Raw genomic sequence first — 14,126 nt, 5'->3', positions numbered from 1 at the left:
ACCGGGGTACTCAGTGGGACTACTAGAGCTTTTCATAAGATCTTAGCATTCCCGAGACCAATATCTTGCCAGTATCTAAACTGATAATAGTAAAAAATCGTTGAGATTCTCGATTCCCAGGATGAATGAACTACATAAATACATATTTAAGTTTATGTGGAACCCTCAGTGTATGAGTCCCACTCGCGCTTGGCCGGTCTTTTTGGATGCTATGGACTTATGTTTCAAAGAGAGCTTGACACAGATCTTAGTGAAGTCAAACTCTTGTTGACATACAAAACCTGAACGATATCTAAATGAAAGTAAGGAAATCAATTTGAGGGGGACTCAAATGAAACAATAGTAAAATTTTGACAGCTGCCGTGATGGAAATCGCAAGACATTTTGGTCTTAGATGAGGTCAGGTAGATGATCTAAATCATAAGTTCAGTCGATCAGTCACGATATTGGTACGAAACGTAGTATGACAGACAGAATGCCGCAGTATTGAACTGGGCCATTCGAGTTAGTTAATTTATCATGAACCTAAAGTGATTTCCTCTTTGTCTTCGCATGAATGGTGAAATGACAGATATTGATGTAAACAGAAGAAAGGCATCGGTATCTGATGAGATAACTGTAACTTATGCGAAAGAACTTGCTGCCTTGTAGCAGTTTAACATAGGATACCAAGTGATTGGGAAAAAGTGTAGGCCACACCAGTTTTTTAGAACTGTGGTCTATGAGACGTACATAAGCTTAGATTATTTCTCTGTCATCTGTGTTCTGCTTAACTACATAACAGATTTAATGGTTATGCAGTATGATCTTCTCGTAGATTGAAAATATACTCAGTAGGAGTCAATACGGATTCCGAAAACTGAGACCTTGTGAATATAGTTACATTCTTCGTTCATAAGGACTAGACTGTCGTAGACAAAATGGCCCACATTGTTTCCTTGTTCTTTGATTTCCGGAAGACTATCAATAATTTTTGAATGTTGAGCTCCATAAGGTTCCCTTTCTGTGCAGCGACCGTGGAATATAAAACTATAAAGAATGTAGCAACCAGTCGCGGAACATAATTTATTTATCTTTTTGCAAATCGATTGCGACTGATATCAGTCACCATCAGTGCATTTTTCTAACCAACACACGCCATAAGTAGAAATACTGTCCTTGGCAGATTTCTATCATGACAGAAATCTGCCAAGGACAGTATCTCTACTTATGGCGTGTGTCGGTTAGAAAAATGCACCGCTGGTGACAGATATCAGTCGAAATCGATTTGCAACAAGATAAATAAATTATGTTTCCGCGACTGGTTGCTACATTCTTTATAACTTTATTTTCAATAATATTAGACTCAGCCGTTTCGTGGACAACACTGAAGCTGAACGAGCATAGCACTAGGTATGCGATTGATTTCAGCAGACAGGAATAAACATTTCATTCTTAATGAATAGAAATATAAATTATTTAGTAAATGTCGTCGGAAACACTGTAAGGCTGTTGGAGGAATATGTTGAACACATAAGAAAGAATCATCATGCTAACTTTTTTTCAAACATTGTTCTCCTTATGTCAGTATGTGTACACTATTCTGTATATCTGCACGTAGGAGCCGTGAAACCAAGTAAGCCTCAGCTGTAAATCTCTGCCGGCCGCGGTGGCCGAACGGATCTAGGCGCTTCAGTCCGGAATCACGAGGCTGCTACGGCCGCAGGTTCGAATCCTGACTCGGGCATGGATGTGTGTGTTGTCCTTAGGTTAGTTAGGTTTAAGTAGTTCTAAGTTCTAGGGGACTGACGACCTCAGATGTTAAGTCACATAGGCGCGAACTGAATTTCCCAGTTCATCCTGAAGGACTTCCTCTCGGTTCAGGTCAGGGGTACGGACAGGCCAGTCTTTACGGAATGTTACTCTCCATAGACTAATGCCTCACATGTATTGCTTTATTAAATGGTATATTGTCAAGCGGATACAAGCAATCATCGTCTCCGAAATGCTCCTGTACTGCATTTAGAACTCTATGGTGTAAAATTTGTTCATATCCTTCCCGTTCTCCGTTGTCGTAAGCGCAGTATAGGCCACCACACGCAACCACGAAAGTGCCCTTACCGGAACAATACCTTCTCCATACTACACTCCTGGCAATACACTGTTGGCAGGTATGATTCTCTAGGTATTCGCCAATCCAAACCCTTCCATACGTCTTCCACAGGGTACTGCGTGATTAATCACTCGAATCACTCGTTTCCAGTCATCTACTATCCAGTGACGTCGTTCTTTACACCACATCAAGCGTCAGTTAACATGGCTGCAGAAATGTTTGAGTTATGAGTTTCTCACCGATTACCGTATCCCTTTCCTTTTCTTAACTCACTACGCACAGTTACTGTGCTATCTGGACTGTGTATAGCACTTTGGAACTCACAAGTGACTCACAAAAAAAATGGTTCAAATGGCTCTGAGCACTGTAGGACTTAACATCTGAGGTCATCAGTCCCATAGAACTTAGAACTACTTAAACCTAACTAACCTAAGGATGTCACACACATAAATGCCCGAGGCAGGATTCGATCCTGCAACCGTAGCGGTCGCACGGCTCCAGACTGAAGTACCTAGAACCGTTCGGCCACACCGACTCCTTCCGCTGATTTCACGTGATTGCTTTTTACTACCCCCTCCCCAGTGCTCGCCGGCCCCTGTCCGTCAGTATATGATATCTGCCTGGTCTCACTTTAGTTGTGATAGTTTTTTGCATTTTCACTTCACAATCACATCACCAATAACCGGTATCTTCAGAAGGATTGAAATGTCCATGATGGATCTGTTGCTCAGATAGCATCCAATGTCTAACCCATGTTCTAAGTCTCATGAGCGACCAGTCTGCTCTTACAGCTTCTCTACTGGCACCACAATACTCCCCTGCCTCCGTTTATAATGCTGGCTTCACCTATAGTGACACATGTAGTGGAAAATACTTTTGATCAGATAGTGTGTACTGCTCACATACACACCAGAAGACACAATTTGGTGAAACAAGTTCGGTTCAACAGTTAGTGTTGCAGTAAATGCACACTCCTGTTTTCACACCATGAAGAAGCCCCTGATGTGACACTACCATTTTAGAACTTTGAAGTGGACCGTTCTGAGAGTGAAGTTACCTCGACAAACGCAGTTATGCTTCTAGAGAAATATAAAAAGCAATTCAGGATGCCATTTTCTTTTGCGCCCATAGGACGCGAGAGGCCAACTATACACCAGCTGCAAAGCCCCAACATCTTTCCCTAAATCAACCAGTCTCCCTGCAACACCAGGCTGCAACAGCCAACTGCAGTTACAGTATGTGAAATAATCATTCGATCTACTAAATTTGCTCTTTAATGGTCCGCCCCGGTAGCTGAGTGGTCAGCGTGACAGACTGTCAATCCTAAGGGCCCGGGTTCGATTCCCGGCTGGGTCGGAGATTTTCTCCGCTCAGGGACTGGGTGTTGTGTTGTCTTAATCATCATCATTCTATCCCCATCGACGCGCAGGTCGCCGAAGTGGCGTCAAATCGAAAGACCTGCACCAGGCGAACGGTCTACCCGATGGGAGGCTCTAGCCACACGACATTTCCATTTTTTTACTCTTTAATGGCTGCATGAAAAAGGTGAAAAAATCGAAAACGAAATGATTGTCGGAAGTACAGGAAAGTCAAAACAACCTTCGGTGGAAATAAAAGGAAGGATGATAACATTAAGGGTGCAACGGAAATTCCACTGTTAAATGCAAAGGTGAGAGCGGATAGCTGGAACGAGTAAATCGAAGACAGCTCTGAGGAGGAAGATATGTCTGATGTGGTAGATGAAATAGGAGTCGATTTAGAGGTGACAGGTTACCCAGTATTAGAATCGGAATTTAATAGAGATTTGGAGGACTTATGATCAAAAAAGGCAGAAGGGATAGATAACATTTCATCAGAATTTCTAAAATCATTAGGTGAAGTGGCAGCAAAACGACTATTCACGTTGTTGTGTAGAATGTATGAGTCCGGTGACATACCATCTGACTTTCGAAAAAATATCATCCACACATTTCCGGAGACTGCAAGAGCTTACAGGTGCGAGAATTATCGCACAATCAGCTTAATAGCTCATGCATCCAAGTTGCTGACAATAATAATACACAGAAGAATGGAAAAGAAAATTCAGGCTGTGTTAGACGACGATCAGTTTGGCTTTAGGAAAGGAAAGGCACCAGAGAGGCAATTGTGACGTAGCGGTTGATAATGTAAGCAAGATTAAAGAAAACTCAAGATTCATTCTTAGGATTTATCGACCTCAAAAAAGCGGTCGACAATATAAAATGGCGTAATATGTTCGAAAAACTAGAAAAATAGGGATAAGCTATAGGGACAGACGAGTAATATACAATATGTACAAGAACCAAGAGGGAATATTAAGAGTGGACGACCAAGAACGAAATGTTCGGATTAAAAAGGGTGTAAGACACGGACGTAGCCTTTCGCCCCTACTGTTCAATCTGTACATCGAAGAAGCAATGATGGAAATAAAAGAAAGGTTCAGGAGACTCTGAGACTATGGGAATCAACATCTTAGGTCATCAGCCCCCTAGAACTTAGAACTACTTAAACCTAACCAACCTAAGGACGTCACACACATCCATGCCCGAGGCAGGATTCGAACCTGCGACCGTGGCAGTCGCGCGGTTCCGGACTGAAGCGCCTTGAACCGCTCGGCCACCGCGGCCGGCTGGTTTCGCTGATGACATGATCTGCTGAATGGAACGAACAGTCTAATGAATACAGAAAGTGGACTGAAAGTAAATCGAAGAAAGACGAAAGTAATGAAGAGTAGCAGAAAAGAGAACAGTGAGAAACTTAACATAATGACTGATGGTCTCGAAGTAGAAGAAGTTAAGGAATTACGCTACCTAGGCAGCAGAATAACCAACGACGAACAAAGCATGGAAGACATAAAAATCGTTCTAACACTGGCAAAAAGGGGGCCAGGTGAACGCCTGCAACAAGCCTGTGTACAGCCTTGACGCACCGGACCTACACCTAGATTTACACGTGCGAATTCGTATGACAATGAGAGCACTCACTTGGTTGTCTCACGAACCCTGACAGCAGATTTCTACGTCAATCTATTGGGTCGACCTGAGCGTTCCAGGGGCTCTTTTTCAACAGGATAACGGTCTCTCACATACTGCTGTTGGAACGTAGCATTATAAACAGGGTGTTCACATGCTCCCGTAACCTTTTCGACCACCAGATCTGTCTCTAATAGTGCGCATGTATTAACCAATAATATGCAACAGGCATGTAACTCCATCCCACAAACTGACATCCGAGACCTGTACAACACAGTTGACGCACGTCTGCATGCTTGCGTTCAACAGTCTGGTGATTACATCGGTTATAAATGTACCAGTCGTTCACATCTGCAATGGCTTGTCTCGCACTTACCTGTGATACTGCAATTTTAATCAAATATGTTACCAAGACAAATGTATTCCCGAAATATCATTACTCTTCGTTAATTCTTTTTTGGTGCTGCAATTTTTCATTGTATGTTTGCTGCAGGCTTAAGATGGCTGCAGACTTTTTAATTACAGGCATCAAATCTTAACCACCTTTTCATAAAGTATGTAGTTCCCAATTTGGAGGTCTTTTTTCGCAGTAGGACATTAATGGGAGGAACAGCTTCAATAGTAATACCCATTTTCCAGGAGCGTTATTCTCCAAACTATCGAAGGAGAATTGAGAAGGTTGGAAAGTAAGAGAAAGCCACTGACAGAAGTAAAAATCTGAGGACAGGTCGTGAGTCGTGCCTGGGCGCTCAGTCGGTAAGAACACTGCTTGCGAGAGACGAGGTTTCGAGTCCCGGTCCGACACGCAGTTCTAATCTGCCAGGAAGTTTCAATACAGAGCACCCTCTGCAGCAAAGTGAAAGATTCTTTCCACAAGCTTTAATAGAGTTTTTTCATAACACAACACACGTCCTTAATTTCTGAACTGGACAGGGGTCACACTCTCGTGAAAGTAAACACAACCTGGTCAGCCACTACGAAATTTCACCTTTCGATGTAACAGTGAGATAAATTTTTAAGTACGTTTGTCTAATTTCTTGTTTATGATTCGAATAATAAGCGCTTAAGGCACGTAAACAGTTCACTGCGTTCTTTAACAATCAGCAAAACAAAGTTCAACGTGAACTCCTTTAAAGCGACGAAATAGTTACGAATAAACAATTACTGTAACTGAAGTTTGCAACTCCATCCCAATTTACGATACTGTAGGTAGGTACTCGACAATATCTGAATTCGAAATCGTAACAGGAGAAGCAAGCTGAAGTTAACATAGGGAGACAGTTTCGATGAAGGGTTTAATCCATACTCACACTCAAATTCTTCAGAGCCTGTACGTCCTCCGCATACTTGTGATACGAGTCGCAGGCCACATCCCCGTTGTCGCCGTTGGTGCCGTATTCTGGATGTTCGTGCAACATCCGGTCCCATATGCTCTCACCCTTTCCTGTAAAATGAGGAGTAGTGGATCAGAAATGTCCAAAAAGCAACTCTGATTTAATAAGCTACCTCTCTGTGAATGAGAGTTTTACTATCCTGTTGGGACTAGGATGTAAAAGTTCAGTTAACTCGGTAAATAGTGTGGCAAATGGGAGATTTCTGGCATAGGGTATGCCTTGCACTACTGCAGAGCTACAGGGAACTTGTGTCTACTTGCCAACAACATTATTTCAGACTCCACATTCATACTGCGTCTTGACGTGGTACCCGAATCACCGTCATATACTAGGAGAGTGACGTTTGACTGAGACTGGTGAAAAAACTGAGCAAAGTAATTTAAGTTTCAGATCGAAGCGACGGTAATTTCAACAGAAGTTTTGTAAATCCACGGGATGCAGAAGGCAAATGAAGGGAACGAATGTATTTCTAAGGGGCTGCCAACCCTTTTCTTCGAGTTATTAAAACTGAGCTTCGAAAAAGTATAAAGTTTCTTAAAAGAAAATTAGGAGTGAAATTGTTAAGGCTTTCGTGGCAACTCGTCGTCAAACTGCCTGTTGGATTCTATCTCGGGTTTTTCGGGTGACGTTTATTTGATGATTTTTTTGATGTTTCGCCATCACCAGTGGCTGGCACTGCCAAAGCTTCGGCCACCATTGCTGGTGGTGGACTGGAGTCAAGCTCGCAGCCGCAGATTGTACACTCCTGGAAACTGAAATAAGAACACCGTGAATTCATTGCCCCAGGAAGGGGAAACTTTATTGACACATTCCTGGGGTCAGATACATCACATGATCACACTAACAGAACCAGAGGCACATAGACACAGGCAACAGAGCATGCACAATGTCGGCACTAGTACAGTGTATATCCACCTTTCGCAGCAATGCAGGCTGCTATTCTCCCATGGAGACGATCGTAGAGATGCTGGATGTAGCCCTGTGGAACGGCTTGCCATGCCATTTCTACCTGGCGCCTCAGTTGGACCAGCGTTCGTGCTGGACGTGCAGACCGCGTGAGACGACGCTTCTTCCAGTCCCAAACATGCTCAATGGGGGACAGATCCGGAGATCTTGCTGGCCAGGGTAGTTGACTTACACCTTCTAGAGCACGTTGGGTGGCACGGGATACATGCGGACGTGCATTGTCCTGTTGAAACAGCAAGTTCCCTTGCCGGTCTACGAATGGTAGAACGATGGGTTCGATGACGGTTTGGATGTACCGTGCACTATTCAGTGTCCCCTCGACGATCACCAGTGGTGTACGGCCAGTGTAGGAGATCGCTCCCCACACCATGATGCCGGGTGTTGGCCCTGTGTGCCTCGGTCGTATGCAGTCCTGATTGTGGCGCTCACCTGCACGGCGCCAAACACGCATACGACCATCATTGGCACCAAGGCAGAAGCGACTCTCATCGCTGAAGACGACACGTCTCCATTCGTCCCTCCATTCACGCCTGTCGCGACACCACTGGAGGCAGGCTGCACGATGTTGGGGCGTGAGCGGAAGACGGCCTAACGGTGTGCGGGACCGTAGCCCAGCTTCATGGAGACGGTTGCGAATGGTCCTCGCCGATACCCCAGGAGCAACAGTGTCCCTAATTTGCTGGGAAGTGGCGGTGCGGTCCCCTACGCACTGCGTAGGATCCTACGGTCTTGGCGTGCATCCGTGCGTCGCTGCGGTCCGGTCCCAGGTCGACGGGCACGTGCACCTTCCGCCGACCACTGGCGACAACATCGATGTACTGTGGAGACCTCACGCCCCACGTGTTGAGCAATTCGGCGGTACGTCCACCCGGCCTCCCGCATGCCCACTATACGCCCTCGCTCAAAGTCCGTCAACTGCACATACGGTTCACGTCCACGCTGTCGCGGCATGCTACCAGTGTTAAAGACTGCGATGGAGCTCCGTATGCCACGGCAAACTGGCTGACACTGACGGTGGCGGTGCACAAATGCTGCGCAGCTAGCGCCATTCGACGGCCAACACCGCGGTTCCTGGTGTGTCCGCTGTGCCGTGCGTGTGATCATTGCTTGTACAGCCCTCTCGCAGTGTCCGGAGCAAGTATGGTGGGTCTGACACACCGGTGTCAATGTGTTCTTTTTTCCATTTCCAGGAGTGTATTTACCTGGCGCGCCAACGCACAAGACCTTTTCCGTGGTCATTTCCGGTGATGTTCTCCCCTCGCTACCTGCAGCGGTCGTTCGCTGCAGCACGGGAATCCATCTTGAGGCTTTCTTCTTTCTTCTTGCAGCTGTTCTCATGTTCGTGTACTTCTATAGCTTCTCTGGACAAGCGGGCGTGGCAGATCTACTCTACAGCAAGATCTTCCGTGTCGGCTAATTTTAATGTGTGGTTAATCTCACACGGCCGATTTCTCCACGTGCCCCAATCTGCAATGCCGCTTACGTTCTCTGATGCCGATCCTGGCCCTGATCGTCCAATCATTCCAATATGAACTTTTCTGCATCTACATGGTATGTGGTATATTCCCGATATTGCAAGTTGGTCCCTTTTGTCCTCTGCTGATGTGAAACTCTCTTTGATCTTCTTTATCGGATAATAAATCGTCTTTACGCTGTGTTTGCGCACTATATGGCCGATTCTGTTCGTCACTCTGGGAATGTATTGCAGAAAGACCGTACCCAAAATTTCTTTTCCCAGTGTGTCACTTGCTCACCTCTAATGTAACTTCTGGATTACCGATTGCTCCTCAGAACACTTTTCAGTCTCGTGACTGAGATTCTGCGTCTCTCATATTCGTCTTACTCGTGTTACCAGCGTATTAATCATGCCTCATTTGTGACTCGGGTGGTGATTTGACACTTTGCGCAGGTATCGGTCCGTGTGTGTGTTTTCGACACATACTGTGGAGCAATTTTTAGATGAAACTGAAACGTCCCCTTTGAACAATTATACATGACTGTGCTTAAACTGACACACAATATTTTGTTAGCGCAACGCAATCTGACTTTCAAAATTCCCTACAAAAGAATGGCCCTGACTAACATTAAACTATACCTTTCACAAATCACTTACCTCACAAAAATCTTCGCTGCTCAAGCTACTGCAATACAGCGAGCGCCACTACTGCCAGCTAAATAAAAGATTCAAACTATGGAAGGCACTAACTACTGATAGGGATAGTTAGCAAATGAAAGATATTAATAGAGAACAAACAATGTATTTACCTTGATATCATCATATATAAATATAGCAGTTCATGGCAAATTTCAAAACTCCGCCATCTCTCTCCCCACATCCACCACTGCTGGCGGCTCACCTCCAACTGCGCAACGCTACGCGCTGTTCACATCGAGCTGCCGCTGCCCAACACTACAATGGCGAGTATTACAACAATGCAAAGCAGCCACAGACTGCACACAGCACAGCCAGTGATTTTCATACAGAGGTGGCGTTACCAATAAAAAAACCTAAACAGCCTACTTACAAAACTGAACTCTTCTGTCATAAAACATTGAAACTCTTCTTGCATAAAATTGAGGTTGTCCTTCGAAAAATTGAACTTCATAAAAATAACCTTAGTCGGAAAAGAATTAAACGTTTCTTAAGGAAAAAGGAAAAACATTTCTACAGAACAGATTATATCTTCTTAGGCGAGAACTAAATCATTATTTCGAAAAGAAAAAGTTTTGGGAAAAATTCTCTTGTTTGTGAGAATTAAAAATATTTTTAATTGGATTAAAACTCTAATTCTGAAAAATCTTTGGAAAGAAACCTGCATCTCTTCCTTACAAAAAGTGCCTTTCTTTAAATGAAGACGAGGGTCACGGAATAATCTGTGGAGAAACCAGAATCCAGTAGTCTGTCTCCGTGTATTGGGAGTCCACCATTAAAGAAGCAGTTGAAATACTTGTAGGTAACGACTTAATTGACAGAGACAGGGCCGCGAGAGTTGCCGGCACGGTAGCTCAGCATGTTCGGTCAGAGGGTTAGCTGTCGTCTGTAATAAAAAAACTGAGTTAATGGGTCAACAACGAACTGAAACTGGTGTCTTGCGACGTCCGCCCCGAGCAGATACAACGAACAAAACGAACAAAATGAGATTAAAAAAAAAAAAGCGGTGTAAGGCGCTGCTGTCATGGAGTGTGCGGCTGGTCCCGGTGGAGGTTCGAGTCCTCCCTCGGGCATGGATGTGTGTGTTTGTCCTTAGGATAATTTAGGTTAAGAAGTGTGTAAGCTTAGGCACTGATGACCTTAGCAGTTAAGTTCCATAAGATTTCTCACACATTTGAAGATTTTTTTGAACGGAAACAGGATGTCAACTCAGTAAATGCCAATAATCATCACTTTCGGCACTAAGGAACTGTCACACGCAGACAAACGAATGCAACTATTTTAACACAGATGGAGAATCGAAGCCAGGACAGTTAAGTCGGGCACGAAGACCTTTCCCATGCTCGTACAATTGGTCCGCGGCTTGTGGCTATGCTTTCCCCGACACACGCATATGGAAACCGCGGTCTCTTTCTCCGGCAGGTAGCATTGGACTACGATGACCCTATAAACTCGCTGGCTCTTTTCTAGCGAGCCCCACATAAACAGGTGAACCACAACAGTAATGAGTCAGCAGCATCGAAAGATCACGAGCAGTAGCCGTGCGGATGTAATACGCAAATTACACAAGACGATACAAAGCGATTCCCGTGAACCATTCAAACATGAGTTTTTCATTGAGAAAGTGCTTAACTCACTAGAGAGGCTGAATGGTTGTGAGGCTAAATATTGTGGCAGGATGTCGACGTCATCTGGGTGCAAGCACAAAACCTTATGAAATACTCATTACGGCGGTAAAACATTAAGATTCATCGTTTACTTCTTGATGATTGGGTCTTTTACGATGTAGGTGACCATAATTCGAAGTAAACGTGCGGAAAAACAAGTGTCGTGCGGCACGACGTCCTGGTGCACCTCTTTCAGCTGGACACCACCTGGACGACGTGGGTGTTCTTAAAATTATCAGCACCCGGCTTTCTCCAGACGGTCGCCCAGCCAAGTACTAACCGGGACCATCGTTGTTTAACTGCGGTGATCAGAGGGGGGAGAGAGACCGGTGTTACTAACTTAACAAGGCCGTTTGGCAAAGTGGAGAGGAAGATACACTAGCACTAGCACTTGTGAATTTCTGTCCCTACAGCCTCTGTCACTCACCGTCGGCGTCCCAGCCGCCCTCGATCTGGTAGGCAGCGGTGGCTGCGCCCAACATGAAGCCGTCAGGGAACTGGTTGACGGCCCCCGCTCGCGAGAGAGTGAGCGGAGATTGGTGAGAGTCGGCTGCCGCCTGCCCAAGCGCGGCTTCTGCTATGGAGGCCAGGCACGCAGCTAGCAGCAGCACTACTCGTTTGGATAACATGGTCTCTGCCTCACAACTAAAGCTGCCACGTCTTTCAAAGCCTACTGTCTATAAAGTTGATTGCTTTAATTTCGTCCTGGTTTTTATCGCCGTAATACAGCTGCAGTCCAGTGATAGCGTCAAGTGTTTACAAACTTTGGGTCCGCTATAGAGCTCGCAACTTCAGTCATTACATAATGTATTAACTTTCTGAAGCTAGAGACAACGTCTTTTCTTATCGCAAATCGACACACTGCAACAGTTCTCCACTTCTTAGAAGGGGTGTCTCTCGGCTCGAACAGGAATTTCTAATTAAAAATATCTACACAGACCTGTCTCACATTTCCCCGCCTACGACGGCGTTTGATTATGTTGCTCTTGGTTTGTACACTGCAGCGCTTGCGGTTTTGGAGAAGTGGAGGTTAACACGCCAGTCAGTCAGTTACCTCAGCAAGTAGTGAACATGTTTAGTATACGTATGTCAGTATTCTCATATATATACAGCAAAAATGAACTAATCCACCAAACGTTGGAATGTTTTAAGCATTATCGCTTACAAGTTAAAGCTTTATCCATCAGAAGACGGTGTAGGACGTGATGACGACGCTGTCGCAATGATTTTTGTGAATCGGTTTGTCCAGAAACATGATCATTCATTTGACTGCTCAACTGGAGTTGTAATGGATACGACAGTGGATGAAGAAAGCGACTATACGAGGTGTGGCTAGAAAAAAACCGGACTAGTACTGGTGAAACAATAAAACGAATTCAATAAGGCTGAAAGTCGCGTGGCCTGTCACGTGACTCTCGCTCCGCCTACTGCTCGAGTTTCATCTGCCTCCTGCACTCAGTCTGCCCGTGGCGTATGTTTTAAGTAGTTGACGTTTTGTCTGTGCGTCGGAAAATGTTGAGTGTACAGAAAGAACAGCGTGTTAACATCAAATTTTGTTTCAAACTAGGAAAATCTGCAAGTGAAACGTTTGTAATGTTACAACAAGTGTACGGCGATGATTGTTTATCGCGAACACAAGTGTTTGAGTGTTTAAACGATTTAAAGATGGCCGCGAAGACACCACTGATGACACTCGCACTGGCAGACCATTGTCAGCAAAAACTGATGCAAACATTGAAAAAATCGGTAAACTTGTTCGACAAGATCGCCGTTTAACAATCAGAGCAGTGTCTGAGTTAACAGGAGTTGACAAGGAAAGTGTTAGGCAGATTCTTCATGAAAGTTTTAACATGAACAAAGTGTGTTCAAAAATGGTTCCAAAGTGTCTCACAATTGAACAGAAGGAACGCCGAAGAATGATTTGTTCTGACATCCTGGAAAACATTGAAAGTGATTCCACCTTCTTACAAAATCGATGCATTGGAAAACTCCTGGTTCTCCACGACAAAAAAAAGCACGAATGTCAAAATCGAAATTCAAGGCAATGATGATTGTTTTTTTTGACATCAAAGGGATTGTGCACATTGATTGGGTACCAGAGGAACAAACAGTGAATCAGCATTACTACATTAGCGTCCTGGCTACCCTACGTGAGCGAGTACGGAGAAAACGGAACGATTTGTGGAGAAAAAAGTCATGGATCCTTCACCAAGACAATGCCCCAGCTCACAGAGCGTTGTCAGTGAAGACGTTTTTGGCAAAACACAACATTCCCATCTTAGATCATCCACCCTACTCACCTGATTTGGCCCCCTGTGACTTTTTTCTTTTCCCTAAAGTCAAGTCAGCTTTGAAAGGAACTAGATTTGAGACTGTTGAAGCAGTAAAAGAAAAAGCGACGGAAGTAATGTATGGACTTACCGAAAATGATCTGCAGCATTGCTATGAACAGTGGAAAATTCGTATGGAGCGGTGTAGAGACCGAGGAGGAGAGTACATTGAAGGAGATAACATGAAATTGTAAATAATTGTAAATAAATGTTTTTTCCAGCATCAGTCCGGTTTTTTTCTAGCCGCACCTCGTATATAAGATAACACGATTAATAGTGTTCAAGATTGTAGTTCTAGCAACAGTGGCTGATACAGGACTCGTACAACAGAAGCTAACAGTTGTACTGGCTATTAACCTTCACCGGAAAAGAAATCGTATACTGTTAGTATTTTAACAAAATTTTTCTGGAGATCGTATTGAATGTATTATGATTACATTATTATACACATCCACGTACAGTTGTGACTTACAGCTCGTTACTGAAGAGACAATCATCCATAAAAAGCTCATTGAACCTCAAATTAATATTTGAT

At 44.4% G+C, this 14,126-nt stretch overlaps 1 pseudogene; it reads right to left on the bottom strand.

The window, feature by feature from the left end:
* The window catches only part of LOC126413084 (myrosinase 1-like), a 118,680-nt pseudogene that overhangs the window by 104,138 nt on the left and 416 nt on the right, over positions 1-14,126 (bottom strand).

The sequence above is a fragment of the Schistocerca serialis genome, chromosome 7, assembly GCF_023864345.2.
Source record: "Schistocerca serialis cubense isolate TAMUIC-IGC-003099 chromosome 7, iqSchSeri2.2, whole genome shotgun sequence".
Classification (NCBI taxonomy): Eukaryota; Metazoa; Arthropoda; class Insecta; order Orthoptera; family Acrididae; genus Schistocerca; species Schistocerca serialis.
Note: the sequence above shows the minus strand (reverse complement) of the source record. Positions and strands in the feature narration are given on the sequence as shown.